Below are 20449 nucleotides of genomic sequence, written 5' to 3'. Positions count from 1 at the left end.
CTTATTGATACAATGTTGGTCAAAAGCTAAAATTTTCTCACAGTCCATAAAGACAGTCCTGATCATTCATCACAGTAAAACTGCCGTTTCTTTTCTCAAAGTCTGAGCAGTAAAAGACAATTCATACGGAAGTAGTGGATTTCCATGCAGTCTTGAAGATGTAGAGTTGTCCTTCCAACGGAAAGACAGTGCTGACTCTTGACATGCTGACAGGTAATGGGCCACAACAGAGCAAACCCACAGCAGAGTCATTCGACGTTTTGAAGAAGTCCATAAATCACTCACGTGTGCACTCACAAAGTTTTTGGAATTGTCCTTAGAACCAGCAATGCTGTTATCCAGTCCCTTGGTGAATTATTAACACACGTGCAAACACTATCATTCCCTACTTCTCACATATTGTCCATATACTATGACCAACAGAAACGTGTGCAGTGAAATGTAACTTACAAGTTACTTAATTTGATGAACTGGTGTCAATTACAATTTTATAACATAAGAATACAATAACAAAGGTGCAAAATACATCATTAAAGAACATAACAATACAGATAACATTTGTAGTAAACCAGGCTTTACAAATGAATAGAAATAAACATATACATCAGTGTTATAAGAATTATGACATGAGTACATACATAAAAGATCAGAATAACTTTCGAAACATCAACTTCACACATGAGCATTAAAACAGAACAGAATAAATAATGTCTAACATCTTTACAAAGTAAATAACATATTATTAATGCAAATTATATTTGAGGATAACAGTATTCCACGTGTAACAGGATACCTCTAATTTCCCTGTGTTTCCTTCTGAACAATGTATGCAAGTTTTTATCAGCTCTGTCGCACAACTGGTCTGTGGAATTCCGCTGTTGCCTCCTATAAGTATTCATTTAGCTATCAGAAACACCTGTTATAATCCGTTCATCATAAGAATAAACCTCACGTAAACAAACACAAACGCGTTGATTGGTTAGAAGCCGTAGCACATGTAGGCTGGTGTTGTCATGCTCTTGGAAGTAGGTCCTACTTATTTATTAAATACCTTTTTACTAAGTTACGTTAAATAAAACTTTAAGATATTCAAATGTATTAACAGCCATCAGAGTTTTTGTCAATCACACTTTAGCCACGTAGTTTTTAATTCAAAGATCGTAGACAGTCACAGCCTCTGCACTGTTGTGCTCTGATTGTCGCGCTGTTCATGCCCAGTATGAAAATGGCTGAGGCTGCTTTCTGTTCTGTAGTGAAACACGCGCGTGGAAAAGTGCCGAGAAATAGGCTGTTCTCAATGTTTTTCGTAAATTCACGGAAATAATCGGCTTGGAAGTTTTCCCAGCGTTATATACGTTGCGCAGTCGGTAGCGTAATGGAATGTAAAATAGTGGCGGTTTTCAAATTTCCTCAGTATAATTTTTTTCTTCTCGTTTAATTTGAAATACCTACATCTCGTAATTATGACTCTCATCATTATTTCTTATGAATAATACACGTCTTCTTGTTTCCAATTATATATTGGACGCGAAATTCCTTTTTCCACTTGAAATACAAATTCTTAATTATCGATGTTTTATGAAAGAGTGTTCATAAAAGTTGTTTAAATTAAGATAGTACAACAATTTAATTTTTAAAGGCAAAAATGAAAAACTGAATCCTCTTTATTTGGACTACGTCCATCGTTTTATAACACACAGGTAGATAAGTACCGTAGAAATATGAAAAACAATCATTTTCACAGTATCGAGCATATCATACAGATGCTGTATTTTTACATTTGTTACTGTACCGTTACAATATGAACCCAACAGAACTGATCTGGAGCCAAGCTGCGGGATTTGGCCCGAGAAGTAACAAGACTGTTAAGCTGCCATACGTACTGGAACTAATAACGCATGCAGCTTTTTCACACGTCACTGCCGGACGCTGGCGAGATATAGAACGACTCGTCATAAAAAAGAAGAGAAAATGCTGCGTCTGGTTGGCTTCGTGGACTCTGTTCTTGGTAGGCTCGTTAACCACGTAGCAGGCGGTGCTTCCAGAATTGAAATTTGTTTCTCGGATTCGGGTAAGGAAAGAGCTAAGAGATTAGCAGACGACTGACTGTAAGTAATGCGTTCACTGGCTTCAATATTTAACTATACACACAGCTTATGCAGAAAAATTACCCTGTGGTTAGCTCAGGAATTTTCATCATTCTTGTTTTCAGTTACAATAGTACATTAGCTAAAACATGTAGCGGTTTTCGAATAGTCGTCTAAGCAGCGTATTTTGGCAGATTAGCAGTGTGTTACGAGGTGCATTCAAGATCTAAGGCCTCCGATTTTTTTTCTCCGGACTGGAAAGAGATAGAAACATGCGCATTGTTTTAAAATGAAGCCGCATTCATTGTCAGTACGTCCCAGAGATGGCAGCACCGTACGGCAGATGGAATTTTACCGCCAGCGGCTAGAATGAGAACTTTTAAATACTTAAAATGGCGACGTTTTCCTTACTTGAACAGCGTGCAATCATTCGTTTTCTGAATTTGCGTGGTGTGAAACCAATTGAAACTCATCGACAGTTGAAGGAGACATGTGGTGATGGAGTTATGGATGTGTCCAAAGTGCGTACGTGGGTGCGACAGTTTAATGTACGCAGAACATCGTGTGACAACAAACCGAAACAACCTCGGGCTCGCACAAGCCGGTCTGACGAAACGATCGAGAAAGTGGAGAGAATTGTTTTGGGGGATCGCCGAATGACTGTTGAACAGTTCGCCTCCAGAGTTGGCATTTCTGTGGGTTCTGTGCACACAATCCTGCATGACGACCTGAAAATGCGAAAAGTGTCATCCAGGTGGGTGCCACGAATGCTGACGGACGACCACATGGCTGCCCGTGTGGCATGTTGCCAAACAATGTTGACGCGCAACGACAGCATGAATGCGACTTTCTTTTCGTCGATTGTGACGTGGATGCCATTTTCCAATCCAGAAACAAAGCGCCAGTCAGCTCAATGGAAGCACACAGATTCACCGCCACCAAAAACATTTCGGGTAACCGCCAGTGCTGAAAAAATGATGGTGTCCATGTTCTGGGACAGCGAAGGCGTAATCCTTACCCATTGCGTTCCAAAGGGCACTACGGTAACAGGTGCATCCTACGAAAATGTTTTGAAGAACAAATTCCTTCCTGCACTGCAACAAAAACGTCCGGGAAGGGCTGCGCATGTGCTGTTTCACCAAGACAGCGCACCCGCACATCGAGCTAACGTTACGCAACAGTTTCTTCGTGATAACAACTTTGAAGTGATTCCTCATGCTCCCTACTCACCTGACCTGGCTCCTAGTGACTTTTGGCTTTTTACAACAATGAAAGACACTCTCCGTGGCCGCACATTCACCAGCCGTGCTGCTATTGCCTCAGCGATTTTCCAGTGGTCAAAACAGACTCCTAAAGAAGCCTTCGCCGCTGCCATGGAATCATGGCGTCAGCGTTGTGAAAAATGTGTACGTCTGCAGGGCGATTACGTCGAGAAGTAACGCCAGTTTCATCGATTTCAGGTGAGTAGTTAATTAGAAAAAAATTCGGAGGCCTTAGAACTTGAATGCACCTCGTATGTCATTCTGCTTAAAAATTAAATGACATTCAAAGCTGTATTGCTCCTCTGCTCGTCTCTTTTTACGCCTGAACTGCAGATGGCCACGTCACTGCAGGCCATTATCGTCTGACCGGATCTGTAAGTTAAATACCCCGGTAAAGCTGTTGTCCCGTAGTATCGCTAAGTCGATGTGCGCGTAACGCATAGCTCTGAACGTACCCTTAATATCGTACTCGACAGCTTGGCTGCAGCCTGACGCGAAACTGAAATACAATGAGGTTCCAGCAAAAGCGGAAGAATACATAGTGCAATGTTGACATCAGGTTTATTCTTATGATGAACAGATTGTAGACAAGATGGGGTTCGATGCAGGCCGCGGTTGAGACAGCAATAAATTATCAGCTAAGGCTAAATATACCTGTTAATCAGGAATCAGAGGTCAGGCAGTTTTGCATGAATTTTACTGTGAATATTGCCACGATCTTTTAACAGAACGCCAGCATCAACAGTAAGTTGTAGCAGACTGCATGGCGAATTTTCAGACTTTCGCAAGCAATTTTTAGCAATATAATTCTGCTGTATTATGACGACGATTTCCTTTAATGCCTTAGAAAAGAAATACAACGTAGGTGTATTATGGCATTGTTGGCGTGGATATACCACGCGAAGGTTTCAGCTGCCTGCTGGAAAGGATGTTCTCCCTCGTGCCCACTTGCCCCTTTCCCTGCGGATGTATGAGACTTAAGTCGTATGCGTGTCTGTGCAGTGTAGTTGAGTGTAATGGATACGTGTACAGCGTGGCGTATTGCTTGCGTTGTATGGTAACGATGTGGGAAGAGAAACCAACCAAGTTGCCAGCACACTACCTACTCTTCTCGAATAGCACCGAGGCGACCCCCGATCACAGGTCACTTTCGACTCTGTTACATGAGCTCACCTTATGAGAGACTGCGGAGAGATTTGGAATTTAATCCAGGGCATCGATACGAAGAATGATGATCAGGAAGTTTAGGTAGGGCATAACCACCTATGGCAAGCTAACATACACCAACAAGCGACAAATGTCGGCAAGCCCCTGCATATCAGCAACGTTGACTGGATATACCAGCTGGCGTCAAGGCCGACCAACAGGCTACAGCAGGGAAATCGACGAACTCGCCCACTGAAGCACAAACGAATCGTCAACATCACCTTACACTGTGCATCTGATATATGACCTATCGGACACAAAACAATGATGAATCTGAATGAGATTTTCACTCTGCAGCGGATTGTCCGCTGATATGAAACTTCCTGGCAGATTAAAACTTTGTGCCCGACCGAGACTCGAACTCGGGACCTTTGCCTTTCGCGGGCAAGTGCTCTACCAACTGAGTTACCGAAGCACGACTCACTCCCGGTCTCACAGCTTTGCTTCTGCCAGTATCTCGTCTCCTACCTTCCAAACTTTACAGAAGCTCTCCTGCGAACCTTGCAGAACTAGCACTCCTGAAAGAAAGGATATTGCGGAGACACGGCTTAGCCACAGCCTGGGGGATGTTTCCAGAATGAGATTTTCACTCTGCAGCGGAGTGTGCGCTGATATGAAACTTCCTGGCAGATTAAAACTGTGTGCCCGACCGAGACTCGAACTCGGGGCCTTTGCCTTTCGTGGGCAAGTGCTCTACCATGTTATAGAGCTCTTGCCCGCGAAAGGCAAAGGTCCCGAGTTCGAGTTTCGGTCGGGCACACAGTTTTAACCTGCCAGTAAGTTTCAATGATAAACCTGTTACAGGCATGCTGGCGCTGACCGAGAGATCAACACCGGCGCTCAGAGTGAAAGGTGTCGACATGCGTGGTACCCACTACTAACAAAGCCCACTCTCGCATGACCTGTCGCAGGCAGCACGTCCTCCGCTACTGACCTTACTACCCGACCTAACTATCGCATAGGTTTCCTTCCCTAGGCTCGTGCCTTGGACCTTTTTTCCTCTGCCCCTCAAACCGCTCACTTCGTTCGGCTTTCGACCCAATCTATCTCCAGATGAGCGCGTGTTAATGGTTAACCTTAACCAGACGTATGGAAACATCGCCTTACCCACATTGTAAGGTGTCAGGCAAATACAACACCTTCCATGAAAATCCTGACATGATAAGCAAATCCAGTAGTATGTCACATAGCTCCGAATAAATCGTGACATTAAATTAACCAAAGTAATACGAGTAACGAGTGAGCAAATGGAATACCACAGACTAACACAAGAATGCCTAAATGCATGTCACACCGTGAGACAGACGCAGTTCCGAGGGGAGAAACGAGAAGCCGAGAGCAGAACCGTGTTAAGCTGGAAGGCCCTATGATAAGGGACGGACGGACACCCCCGTCTCCAACTAACCACCAGGACCACCCCCCAGCCCATGTTAAAAGCTAGAGCCCTCCAGAAGAACAGTATAGATCTTACGATAACACAAAAAGGGCCACACCAGCTGCAAGTTTTGGCGTGAGACTTTATCGCGTCTCTGTTACATTGCAAACTTTAAAAACATTGCCCCACCACAAAAAGTATAACGTCTCTCACTGGATAGACAGACTTTTTGTAGGTGTAACTTAAGGTTAACATTGAGACCCTGATTGGTCAGATGAAAACACAGCCAGATAGTTTTTTTTTAACCAACTTTGGTAAATTGTTAAGGAGAAGTTAAGAGCGAGTTGCTTCCGAGAGGACGAGCTGGACGGAGCTGCGCCGGCCGCCGCCCCCTGGCGAACACCGACAAGGTAATGAACGCACGTGATGCCGCATATCAGCGCATAAAGCTTCACTCAGAACTGCAGAAGTCTCATATGTTACATCCCCTTTTTGCGTAATACTAGTGTCGATCGCCAATTAAAGCTCATGGTAGTCACATTTGCTACGTAAGTTAAAATCTGAAACGCGATGATTTTTCTGTTATATAGTTATTGAGAAGCCACATCAGCCACTGTAATTTACGACACGTTAAATAAGTAATTAAAGATAATTGAAGGTCACTGTAGACCATTTTGATAGTTTTCTTTCTTGTGAAACTTAATTTAAACCTAGATTATAGATGTGATATGGCATAGGTCATCCTTCAATCCATTATAGAACTTGGAAACCCACTCAGGGAATATTCGTTCACATTTTTGTTGAACACAGTTGGTTTTTACCATCCTGTATTAAAACATTTCCTTTTATCAATAGTGCAATTTATAAACGATGTTTTGTGAGTAGAATAAAATTTCCAATGGTAAACTTAACTGCTTTTTCGACGTTATTTTTACCAGCTAACTAAAAATAGGAAAGCCTTGAACCCCTTCCACTAAATTTAGTTAGTATTAAGATTCCTTTACAGGGAGTGCAGTGGAGCTGACGCTGAAATCATTAAGTATTTGGTTATATCATAGCTAGTCTCACTGAACTCTTCTGAATCCTGCATGTCATGTGTGGTCTGACGTCTCCTTACCAGCAACAGGTCCCAGGTTCAAACTAGTCAATTCCCTAAAAAACACGCTCAGATCGTCTTTGCGCGAAAGTGGTAGGGAGACACGATATAGATCAAACAGACACCACGCAGAATGTTTAGAACATTAGTGAAAACTAACCGTTATGCAGAGATGGCAGTAGACCTCTTGAGTTGGCCATCATGCCGGTATGGCCGTGGAGGGGCTCCACCACTTGTAAAAGAAAAAAAAATGTCGATGCCACTGCCTCTTACCCATCTGCCTCCACTGTTCCTCTCTGCCCCAAATACGCAATCGTATCATCTTTCCATTACTGAGATGTCCGCAGCTCGTAGCCTTGCGGTAGCGTTCTCGCTTCCCGCGCACGGGGTCCCGGGTTCGATTCCCGGCGGGGTCAGGAATTTTCTCTGCCTCGAGATGACTGGGTGTTGTGTGTATTTCATCATCATTAACTCGCAAGTCGCCGAAGTGGCGTCAGCTAAAATGGACTTGCAATTTCGGCGGCCGAACACCCCGCATGGGGTCTCCCGGCCAACAATCCTGTACGATCGTTTCATTTCATTACTGAGATGTCAGAATGGGCACGAGCCAAAGGCCAATAAATTGAAAAAAAAGAAAAGAAAACTACTAGTTAGGAAGTAGGAGAATCATTTATAAAAGTGGAGGTATTAACTCCCATAAATTTGTTGTTAGTATCGACTGATTTTATCCATGTTTGCTTTCAGATAACTCCTGTGGGGCTGCACTGGAAATAGTCTGCGTGCTTCAAAATGTTCAAATGTGTGCGAATTCCGAAGGGACCAAACTGCTGAGGTCATCGGTCTCTAGACTTACACACTATTTAAACTAACCTATGCAAAGAACGACAGACACGCACCCATGCCCGAGGGAGGACTCGAACCTCCGGCGGGAGGTGTACTACAATCCGTGACATGGCACCTCAAACCTCAGTTAGTGTCGAAGTGTGAATCTATCCTTGATATGTTTCAGCAGTTTTATTTCTGTTTCTGATAACTGATTGTTTATGAATGATAGGCATAGCATAGAATTAATAATTGAAAGTTTTATTTCTAGATTTTGTTGTTGTTGAGAAACGTAGGGTAGTCCGCTTTTTCGGATCATCACTTGTGTATTTTCTATATCTACCTCTAGATTATTAAAATCTTTCTGTGGTTTCGCATTCGTATATTTGAAAATACACGTTGTAGATAGTTGATATCAATAAAGAACTAATAAATTAAACCAATATTGTATATTCAGTAGTAAACTTCTGGAGTGTGACAGATGCAATGATTCTACGTCACAAAATCGCATGATACCAGTTAATGGTGAAGTAAGGATCGCCAGCCTCGCTTTGAGCGATGAGACAGTGTTGCGCTTCTCACAACTCCAACCTCAATAATTAAGAACCCTATGGGTATGTGTAGGCCTACCTTCCTCCCTTTTTGCAATTGGAAGATGTATGCTTGCCTGCTAGCAGTAAACATGTTCCAGTCCACTGCTCAGATCTCGAAATGTTTTTTTGAATGTAGTTCGAAGGCTATAGGTTGGTTGCTGGTTGGTTTTCTGATTAAGGGGACCAAACAACGAGGTCATCAGTCCCTTCTAACTGGAACAGGCAGGTCAACGAAACTAGACGCCAGAGAAGGGTCTAGTGCACGAAATCCAAGGAAACAAAACACCATGGACTACCAAAGGTAGCATATAGGAAAGTCAGCATATAGGAAAGTCAGCATATAGGAAAGTCAAAACATTAAAAGCAAGGGTGGTAACATTAAAAGTCCTACTGGAATTCAACTGTTAAATGCAGAGGAAGAACGGATAGGTGGAAAGAATATATTGAAAGCCTCTATGAGGGGGAAGATTTGTCTCATGTGATAGAAGAAGAAACATGAGTCGATTTAGAAGAGATATGGGATCCAGTATTGGAATTTAAAAGAGCTTTGAAGGACTTAAGGTAAAATAAAGCAGAAGAGATAGATAACATTCCATCTGAATTTCTGAAATCATTGGGGAAAGTGGCAACAAAACGACTATCCATGTTGATGTGTAGAATGTATGAGTCCGGCGACATACCATCTGACTTTCGGAAAAGCATCATCCATAGAATTCCGAAGACGGCAAGAGCTGACAAGTGCGAGAATTACCGCACAATCAGCTTAGCAGCTCATGCACCCAAGTCGCTTACAAGAATAATATACAGAATAATGGAAAAGAAAATTGAGAATGCGCTAGATGATGATCAGTTTGGCTTTGGGAAAAGTAAAGGGACGAGTGGTTAGGTTAGGTTAGTGGTGTTAGGAAAGGTAAACGCACGAGAGAGGCAATTCTGACGTTGCGGCTAATAATGGAAGCAAGGCTGAAGAAAAATCAAGACACGTTCATAGAATTTGTCGGCCTGGAAAAAGCGTTCGACAATGTAAAATGGTGCAAGATGTTCGATATTCATAAAAAAGTAGGGGTAAGCTATAGGGAGAGACGGGTCATATACATATGTGCAACAACCAAGGGGGAATAATAAGAGTGGACGGCCAAGAACCAAGTGCTCGTATTAAAAAGGGTGTAAGAAAAGGCTGTAGCCTTTCGCCCCTACTCTTCAATCTGTACATCGAGGAAGCAATGATGGAAATAAAAGAAAGGTTCAGGAGTGGAATTAAAATTCAGTGTGGAAGGGTATCAATGATACGATTCGCTGATGACATTGCTATCCTGAGTGAAAGTGAAGAAGAATTAAATGATCTGCTGAACGGAATGAACAGTCTAATGAGTACACAGTATGGTTTGAGAGTAAATCGAAGAAAGAGTAAGGTAATGAGAAGAAATAGAAATGAGAACAGGAAGAAACTTAACATCAGAATTGATGATCACGAAGTAGATGAAGTTAAGGAATTCTGCTACCTAGGCAGTAAAATAACCAATGACGGACGGAGCAAGGAGGACACAATAGCAGACTAGCTATGGCAAAAAAGGTATTCCTGGCCAAGAGAAGTCTATTAATATCAAATATCGTCCTTAATTTGAGGAGTATATTTCTGAGAATGTACGTCTGGAGTACAGCATTGTACGATAGTGAAACGTGGATTGTGGGAAAGCCGGAACAGAAGAGAATCGAAGCATTTGAGATGTGGTGCTACAGACGAATGTTGAAAATTAGGTGGACTGACAAAGTAAGGAATGAGGAGGTTCTATGCAGAATCGGAGAGGAAAGGAATATGTGGAAAACACTGATAATGAGAAGGGACAGGATGAAAGGATATCTCTTAAGAGATCAGGAAATGACTTCGATGGTACGAGGGTTGTTTTTAAGTAAGGGCCGTTTTTATTTTTTAAAAAAGATACAAATATTTTTGTAAAAAAAACTTTTATTTTCTGATTCTACACACTTTTACCTATTTTTCTACATAGTTACCTTGTTTATTTAAGCACTTGTCATACCGTACAACTAAGTTTTTAATTCCCTCTTCAAAGAATTCGGCCGCCTGCTCCGACAGCCAAGAGTTCACGCCCGCATTCACTTCATCGTCGTCATTGAAGCGCTGCCCGCCAAGTTGGTGTTTCAGGTACCGGAAAAGGTGAAAATCGCTAGGAGCAAGGTCGGGGCTGTATGGTGCATGGTCCAAAACTTCCCAGCCAAAGGTCAACAAAGCCTAGAGGAAGGACCAAAGAAGGGAGAGAGGCTGCGAGGTGCCCCGTCCAGAGAACAGCCGGAGGTCCACAAGGTAAGTGCGGTGGGTGACATCCTTGGCACTATACCAGAGGTACCGGCTTCTAGAACAGTGCTCGATTTTTACTGCAGAGCTTTCTGCCGTCTATCAGGGCACCCATTACATCCGACGACACAGGGTCCTCAAATGTGTATTATGTTCCGATACAAGCGGTGCCCTCCAGGGCCTGTGTGTGCTATACAGTATCGCCCCGCCGATGATGAAGCCGACGTGATGTCCATGCAGGTCCCTGGTCACGTCGGAGTTTCGGGGAATGAAGCTGGCGATGCTGCTGCCAAGGCTGCAGTCCCAGTACCTAGGCCTGTTAGCTGTTCTGTCCCTTCCAATGATCTCTGTTTTGCCGCACGTGACATCAATACTGATCTTCTCAATATGAGAACAAACTTCGGGAAATTAAACACTTCCCAACGGCGTGGACGACTTCCTCTCACCCCTCTCGTCGCAAGGAGATACTTTTAGCTGGGCTGCATATTGAGCACTGTCGCTTCAGTCACCTTCATATGTTTACACCCTGCACCGCCCTGAACTTACCACAACTCGCCACTGACAGTGGACTATTTTCTGGCCCAATGCCCGATTTTATAAGCGTTTACGTTTCAAAGTATGTTTTCCATCTGAATTGGCTCAAATGGTTCAAATGGCTATGGGACTACGCACTATGGGACGTAACATCTGAGGTCATCAGTCCCCTAGACTTAGAACTACTTAAACCTAACTAAGCTAAGGACATCACACACAGCCAAGCCCGAGGCAGGATTGGAACCTGCGACCGTAGCAGCAGCGCGGTTCCGGACGGAAGCGCCTAGAACCGCTCGGTCACAACGGCCGGCGTGTCCGTCACATACCCAATCTATAAAGCGTACTTCGCCGGTTTGCTTGGCAGGAACATCTGAAATCTACATCGATCACAGAAAGCCATTAGTATCTCATCAATACAAATAGCACAGCCTGTAGAGTAAAGTTATTTTAAATTTTTTGACACTGCAGCAGTGGAATCTTGCTTTTCTTTTCATTTCTTCTTTGCCATCTGGTTTCTCAAATCGAAGAGCTGCCCATAAGAAAAGAAACCTTGTTTTGTAATACTGTGAGAAATGTTACATTTCGCCCACTGGGAAAAGTTGATATATGGATTCGTTGCCAGATTTTTATATTTCTGTGAAGCCTATAAAAGCTTTCAGATGAAAAACATCTAATATCACGTACAAGATACATGAGAGGACTTTCATTGCCGGCCGTTGTAGCCGCGCGGTTCTAGGCGCTGCAGTCTGGAACCGCGCGATCGCTACGGTAGCAGGTTCGAATCCTGCCTCGGGCATGGATGTGTGTGCTGTCCTTAGGTTAGTTAGGTTTAAGTAGTTCTAAGTTCTAGGGGACTGATGGCCTCAGATGTTAAGTCCCATAGTGCTCAGAGCCATTTGAACCATTTTTGACTTTCATTAACTCGATTTTACTATCTGACCACTGCAGAATCTCTTCTAAAATGTCTTGAGTAAAAGAAAGAGGTCACACTTTGAAGACCAAGAATCTACAACACAATATTATGTTGTCTTGTTCTTACATTAGTTTGTGCTGGTGCTTATCTCCATTTGAAGGAGTTTCGCATCCCACGAAAGTAAGGATCACGGCGATAAGGTTGTTTTCTACTCAAATCATCTTCATCTTTTTGTATGTCCTAGATTCCATCATCATCGTCTTCATCATCATCATCATCATCATCACCACCACCATCCATATCCTGTTTTGAATTCGTATCACCACTTTCTATGTCGTAATCTAGATCAAAATCGCTGTTGTCTAAAATTTCATTCATCATTTCTTACAAACATATGTCGAAGTTTGGTGGAATTACTCTCAGAATTCGTTGAGAATAATCAGTCTATTCAGGCTGTTTTAAATGGTGACATGAACCTGCTAGGCGCTCCATATTGTGCAAATTAATTACGAGACAACGTCAGTAATATCCATTGTTGTTGTTGTTGTTGTGGTCTTCAGTCCTGAGGCTGGTTTGATGCAGCTCTCTATGCTACTCTATCCTGTGCAAGCTTCTTCATCTTCCAGTACCTACTGCAGCCTACATCCTTCTGAATCTGCTTAGTGTATTCATCTCTTGGTCTCCCTCTACGATTTTTACCCTCCACGGTGCCCTCCAGTACTAAACTGGTGAGCTCTTGATGCCTCAGAACATGTCCTACCAACCGTAATATCCATATTACTCCATAATTATCACAATAAACATGAAACGTTGATTAACACGTCTGACGAAAAAGCATCACGTAACTGGTATCGTACGTCTGACAGATCTCGCAGCGACTATATTGTGGGTTTACTGACGGTCAAATACGAGGTGCATTCAAGTTCTAAGGCCTCCGATTTTTTTTCTCCGGACTGGAAAGAGATAGAAACATGCGCATTGCTTTAAAATGAGGTCGCGTTCATTGTCAATACGTCCTGCAGATGGCAGCACCGTACGGCAGATGGAATTTTACCGCCAGCGGCGAGAATGAGAACTGTTTTAAATACTTAAAATGGCGACGTTTTCCTTACTTGAACAGCGTGCAATCATTCGTTTTCTGAATTTGCGTGGTGTGAAACCAATTGAAATTCATCGACAGCTGAATGAGGCATGTGGTGATGGAGTTATGGATGTGTCGAAAGTGCGTTCATGGGTGCGACAATTTTAATGAAGGCAGAACATTGTGTGACAATAAACCGAAACAACCTCGGGCTCGCACAAGCCAGTCAGACGACATGATCGAGAAAGTGGAGAGAATTGTTTTGGGGGATCGCCGAATGACTGTTGAACAGATCGCCTCCAGAGTTGGCATTTCTGTGGGTTCTGTGCACACAATCCTGCATGACGACCTAAAAATGCGAAAAGTGTCATCCAGGTGGGTGCCACGAATGCTGACGGACGACCACATTGCTGCCCGTGTGGCATGTTGCCAAGCAATTTTACGCGCAACGACAGCATGAATGGGACTTTCTTTTCGTCGGTTGTGACAATGGATGAGATGTGGATGCCATTTTTCAATCCAGAAACAAAGCGCCAGTCAGCTCAATGGAAGCACACAGATTCACCGCCACCAAAAAAATTTCGGGTAACCGCCAGTGCTGAAAAAATGATGGTGTCCATGTTCTGGGACAGCGAGGGCGTAATCCTTACCCATTGCGTTCCAAAGGACACTACGGTAACAGGTGCATCCTACGAAAATGTTTTGAAGAACAAATTCCTTCCTGCACTGCAACAAAAACGTCCGGGAAAAGCTGCGCGTGTGCTGTTTCACCAAGACAACGCACCCGCACATCGAGCTAACGTTACCCAACAGTTTCTTCGTGATAACAACTTTGAAGTGATTGCTCATGCTCCCTACTCACCTACCTGGCTCCTAGTGACTTTTGGCTTTTTCCAACAATGAAAGACACTCTCCGTGGCCGCACATTCACCAGCCGTGCTGCTATTGCCTCAGCGATTTTCCAGTGGTCAACACAGACTCCTAAAGAAGCCTTCGCCGCTGCCATGGAATCATGGCGCCAGTGTTGTGAAAAATGTGTACGTCTGCAGGGCGATTACGTCGAGAAGTAACGCTAGTTTCATCGATTTCGGGTGAGTAGTTAATTAGAAAAAAAATCGGAGGCCTTAGAACTTGAATGCACCTCGTAGTGCGAATGGCTCCCCACCTTGACAGCAAGAAACCAGCACTACACCGGACAGGTACACCGAGGGCAAAGCTGAAGCGGCTCCCGAAGGAAAGAAGATGACCACCAGGAACTTCGACTGCCGTATCACAGAGTGTGATATTGGTGTGCACGCGACACCGTGCATAACTAATAGAAAGGATTTTCCGGTGGTCATACCTCGGGTTCTATTGGTGATAGAAAGGTATGACGAAGTGTTTTGGATCGCTCTTGAGCTGGGGACTATTTGTATACAAAACAGAAGGATCATCTTAATGTCACTATCCTTTAATAGAGGGTCAGAAAACTAATGTTACACACTTCTGCTTAGGGAAATGGAGCAAATCGGTTGGTTCTTTCTGCATTTGATGTACTCTATGGTGGACTTGGTGAGACATATGGAGGCAACATTAGTTGAAGGGCGGTTCCTCGGAAAACTCCAAAACAGGGTTTTTTACTATATTTGCGAGGACACCATCGGACCAAAACACAGCCAATGATTACAATACAGCTATGCACAGCGAAAAGCTGAAATTTTTACGATGCATTCCTAAGATCCCTATCTCAAACATCCTTAAAAATTTTCTTCATATCTGTATCTGTTTACTACATACAGAAGTTCAAATTTACCCTACTTGTACACGTAAAATACGAGCGTTATATCCGGTGTGAGACAAAAACGTAGTTCATAAAGGGACCTAGCTGGGAGAGATATGAAGTGTCTCCGTTATCATCAGAGACCCCATGTAGCAGTACTGAAGCATGTAAAATCCGGATTGAAATGTAAAATTAGTTTTGCGTTATTTTAATTTCATAAAAGTAAGCTATTTAAATGGTACTAAGCAATACCTTTCTTTTCATATGAGTGACATTCCATGCTGCAGCAACCAAAAGAAGGAAAATTTTCCTATCGGAGTACAAAAAATGCTAATAAGTCGCTGTTTATTTCAGAGGCTCTGACTGAGAAGTTGGCTACCAGCCGCTTCATTCAACCTTCCTGAACACCTTTAAAAATTTTGTCTGTCGAACATATTCGCGTTTCTTACGATGAGGGAGAAGGAAAGAAGGACATTGGGGAAGAGGCGGGAAAGTAGTAAGTACTGGACTATAGTGGACAGTGGTTGTGTTACAGAAAGAGTGAAGTAGAGAACGGCCGTGTGTCAGTGCAAAGTACATTGAGGTAACAAATGTCATGGGGTAGCTACATGCACATTTACAAGTGGCGGTCATATTGCGTATACAAGGTATAAAAGGGCAGTGCATTGGCCGAGCTGTCATTTGCACTCAAGTGATTCTTAGGAAAAAGGTTTCGGACGTGATTATGGCAGCACGACGGAAATTAGCAGACTTTGAAAGTGGAGCTAGACACATTGTTAGGGAATTCACATCCACAGTGTCAAGACTGTGCCGAGAATAGTAAATTTCAGGCATTACGCAGTGGGCGTCGGTCTTCACGTAACGACCGAGAACAGCGGCGTTTGAGTAGAGCCTGTCAGTGTTAACAGACAAGGAACACCGCGTGAAATAACCGCAGTAAACAATGTGGTACGTACCACGATCGTATCCGCTAGGGCATTGCGGCGAAATGTGGCGTTAATAGGCAATGACAGCAGACGACCGATATGACTGCTTTTGCTAACAGCACCACACTGGCTGCAGCGCCTCTCGTGGGCTCGTGACCATATCGGCAAATCCTAGACGAGAGGAAACCGTGGCTTCGTCAGACGAGTTCCGATTTCAGTTGGTAAGAGCTGATTCCGGAATAGTCCCCCATTAGGATCTCCGGGAGCGGACTGCCAAGGGGGAGGTTACAGTGAGAAAAAGACTGAATAATCAACGGAAGGATGTTCTACGAGTCGGGGCGTGGAATGTCGGAAGCTTGAACTTGGTAGGGAAACTAGAAAATCTGAAAAGGGAAATGCAAAGGCTCAATATAGATATAGTAGGGGTCAGTGAAGTGGAAGGAAGACAAGGATTTCTGGTCAGATGAGTATGGGGTAATATCAACAGCAGCAGAAAATGGTATAACGGAAATAGGATTCGTTATGAATAGGAAGGTAGGGCAGACAGTGTGTTACTGTGAACAGTCTGTGATAGGGTTGTTCTTATCAGAATCGACAGCAAACTAACACCGACAACGATAGTTCAGGTATACATGCCGACGTCGCAAGCTGAAGATGAAGAGATAGATAAAGTGTATGAGGATATTGAAAGAATAATACAGTATATAAAGGGATATGAAAATCTAATAGTCATGGGAGATTGGAATGCAGATGTAGGGGAAGGAGTAGAAGAAAAGGTTACTGGAGAATATGGGCTTGGGGTAATGAATGAGAGAGGAGAAAGACTAATTGAGTTCTGTAACAAGTTTCAGCTAGTTATATCGAATGCTCTGTTCAAGAATCACAAGAGGAGGTATACTTGGAAAAGGCCGGGTCATACGGAAGATTTCAGTTAGATTACGTCATGGTCAGACAGAGCTTCCGAAATCAGATACTGGATTGTAAGGCGTACCCAGGAACAGAAATAGACTCAGATCACAATATAGTAGTGATGAAGAGTAGGCTGTAGTTCAAGACATTAGTCAGGAAGAATCAATACGCAAAGAAGTGGGATACGGAAGTACTAAAGAATAACAAGATACGGTTGAAGGTCTCTAAGGTTATAGATACAGTAATAAGGAATAGCTCAGTACGCAGTACTGTCGAAGAGTAATGGACATCTCTAAAAAGGACCATCACAGAAGTTGGGAAGGAAAACATAGGTACAAAGAAGGTAAACGCGAAGCAACCATGGGTAACAGAAGAAGTACTTCAGTTGATTGATGAAAGGAGGAAGTACAAGAATGTTTCGGGAAACTCGGGAATACAGAAATACAAGTCGCTGAGGAATGAAATAAATAGGAAGTACAGGAAGCTAAGACGAAATGGCTACGGGAAAAATGTGAAGACATCAAAAAAGAAATGATTGCCGGAAGGACAGACTCAGCATATAGGAAAGTCAAAATTACCTTCGGTGACATTAATAGCAATGGTCGTAACATTAAAAGTGCTAATGGAATTCCACTGTTAAATGCAGAGGAACAGCGGATAGGTGGAAAGAATATATTGAAAGCCTCTATGAGGGGGAAGATTTGTCTCATGTGATAGGAGAAGTCGATACAGAAGAGTTATGGGATCCAGTATTGGGATTTAAAAGAGCTTTGGAAGACTTAAGGTAAAATAAAGCAGAAGAGGTAGATAACATTCCATCTGAATTTCTGAAATCATTGGGGAAAGTGGCAACAAAACGACTATCCATGTTGATGTGTAGAATGTATGAGTGCGGCGACATACCATCTGATTTTCGGAAAAGCATCATCCACACAATTCCGAAGACGGCAAGAGCTGACAAGTGCGAGAATTACCGCACAATCACCTTAATAGCTCATGCATCCATGTTGCTTACAAGAATAATATACAGAAGAATGGAAAAGAAAATTGGGAATGCGCTACATGACGATGAGTTTGGCTTTAGGAAAGGTAAAGGCACGAGAAAGGCAATTCTGACGTTGCGGTTAATAATGGAAGCAAGACTTAAGAAAAATCAAGGCACGTTCATAGGATTTGTCGAACTGGAATAAGCGTTCGACAATGTAAAATGGTGCAAGAGGTTCGAAATTCATAAAAAAAGGAGGGGTAAGGTATAGGGAGAGACGGGTCATATACATATGTGCAACAGACAAGAGGGAATAATAAATATGGACGACGAAGTACGATGTGCTCGTATTAAAAAGGGTGTAAGACAAGGATGTAGCCTTTCGCTCCTACTGTTCAATCTGTACGTCGAGGAAACAATGATGGAAATAAAGGAAAGGTTCAGGAGTGGAATTAAAATTCAATGTGGAAGGGTATCAATGATACGATTCGCTGATGTCATTGCTATCCTGAGACAAAGTCAAGAACAATTACATGATCTGCTGAACGGAATGAACAGTCTAATGAGCACACAGTATGGTTTGAGAGTAAATCGAAGAAAGACTAAGGAAATGAGAAGGAGTAGAAACGAGAACAGCAAGAAACTTAACATCAGGATTGATGGTCACGAAGTATATGAAGTTAAGGAATTCTGCTACCTAGGTAGTAAAATAACCAATGACGGACGGAGCAAGGAGGACATAATAGCAGACTAGCTGTAGCAGAAAAGGTATTCCTGGCCAAGAGAAGTTTATTAGTATTAAATATCGTCCTTAATTTGAGGTGTATATTTCTGAGAATGTACGTCTGGAGTACAGCATTGTACGATAGTGTAACGTGGACTGTGGGAAAGCCGGAACAGAAGAGAATCGAAGCATTTGAGATGTGGTGCTACAGACGAATGTTGAAAATTAGGTGGACTGACAAGGTAAGGAATGAGAAGGTTCTACGCAGAATCGGAGAGGAAAGGAATCTGTGGAAAACACTGATAATGAGAAGGGACAGGATGAAAGGATATCTGTTAAGACATCAGGGAATGAAATCGATGGTTTTAGGGGGTGCTGTAGAGGGCAAAAATTGTAGAGGAAAAAAAGAAAAAAAAAGAGCTGATGATGCTATTAGAGTGTGAGTGTGGCGCAGACCTCACGAAGACATGGATTCAAATTGTCAACAAGGCACTGTATGCTGTGCAATTTAATTGCGTCTCCATAAACATGTGTGCTGTGTTTACATGGATGTCCTCTGGTCAGACTGAATCGATCATTGCTTGGAAATAGTTATGTTCGGATACTTCGAAACTATTTGCAGCAAACAATGATGGTATTTTTATGGATGGTAGGGCGCCATGTCACCGGGTCAGAATTGTTCGCGATTGCTTTGGAGAACGTTCTAAACAGTTTGAGCGAGTGATTTGGCCTCACAGATTGCCCGACATGAACCGCAACGAACATTTACGGCACATAATCGAGAGGTGAGTTTGTGTGCAACACTCTGCACCTGCAACACTTTCGCAATTATGGACGGCTGTAGCGGCAGCGTGGTTCAGTAATTCTGCCGGGCTTTCTGAGTCCACGCCATGTCGAACTACTTCACTAGGCCGGGCAAAAGAAGGTCTGACACGCTATTAGGAGATATACCACGAATTTTGTCACGTCGGTGTAGTTGATAGTTTCAGAACAGTGCTAGGAAAAAAGTGGAGGAGGTAGTGCCGGTGGAGGAAAGTGGAAGTGGGTGAGAGCCAGTGATAATGAGAGACTGAGTCCACGGCAATGACAACGAGGAAGAGAGATACAGCAGCAGTGTGGAGGAATGAATGAGATGTTAGCAGTAAGAGAGAGCAAGGGGGAAACACTGAGTGTGAGAGGAGATAGTAGTAGTAGGACAGAACGAGGAAGACTGTGGCTGAGAGACAGGAGGCGGTGACAATTGGAGAGACACAAAGAGACGGTGACAATGCATTGGACTGAATGAGTGAGTGAGAATGAGCAATTGGGGGTGGACGGGCATGAGACGCTCAGAGTGATGGACTAGCGGGTGCGAGCGAGTTACAACTAGGGGAGCCTGTGGGTGTTTGATGTGAGCTACATAAAAAACGCAAATATGTTGGAATGCCAAAATTTCCGTGATGTTGGGTGGTCTATCTCGCTAATGCTAAATTTGCTAATTTGATGACCCATTTATTCATGCAGTTTAATGAAACCTTTGCAGATTACTTATACACTACTGGAAATGGAAAAAAGAACACATTGACACCGGTGTGTCAGACCCACCATACTTGCTCCGGACACTGCGAGAGGGCTGTACAAGCAATGATCACACGCACGGCACAGCGGACACACCAGGAACCGCGGTGTTGGCCGTCGAATGGCGCTAGCTGCGCAGCATTTGTGCACCGCCGCCGTCAGTGTCAGCCAGTTTGCCGTGGCATACGGAGCTCCATCGCAGTCTTTAACACTGGTAGCATGCCGCGACAGCGTGGACGTGAACCGTATGTGCAGTTGACGGACTTTGAGCGAGGGCGTATAGTGGGCATGCGGGAGGCCGGGTGG

The sequence above is a fragment of the Schistocerca cancellata genome, chromosome 10, assembly GCF_023864275.1.
Source record: "Schistocerca cancellata isolate TAMUIC-IGC-003103 chromosome 10, iqSchCanc2.1, whole genome shotgun sequence".
Classification (NCBI taxonomy): Eukaryota; Metazoa; Arthropoda; class Insecta; order Orthoptera; family Acrididae; genus Schistocerca; species Schistocerca cancellata.
This window is presented reverse-complemented; position numbering follows the sequence as displayed.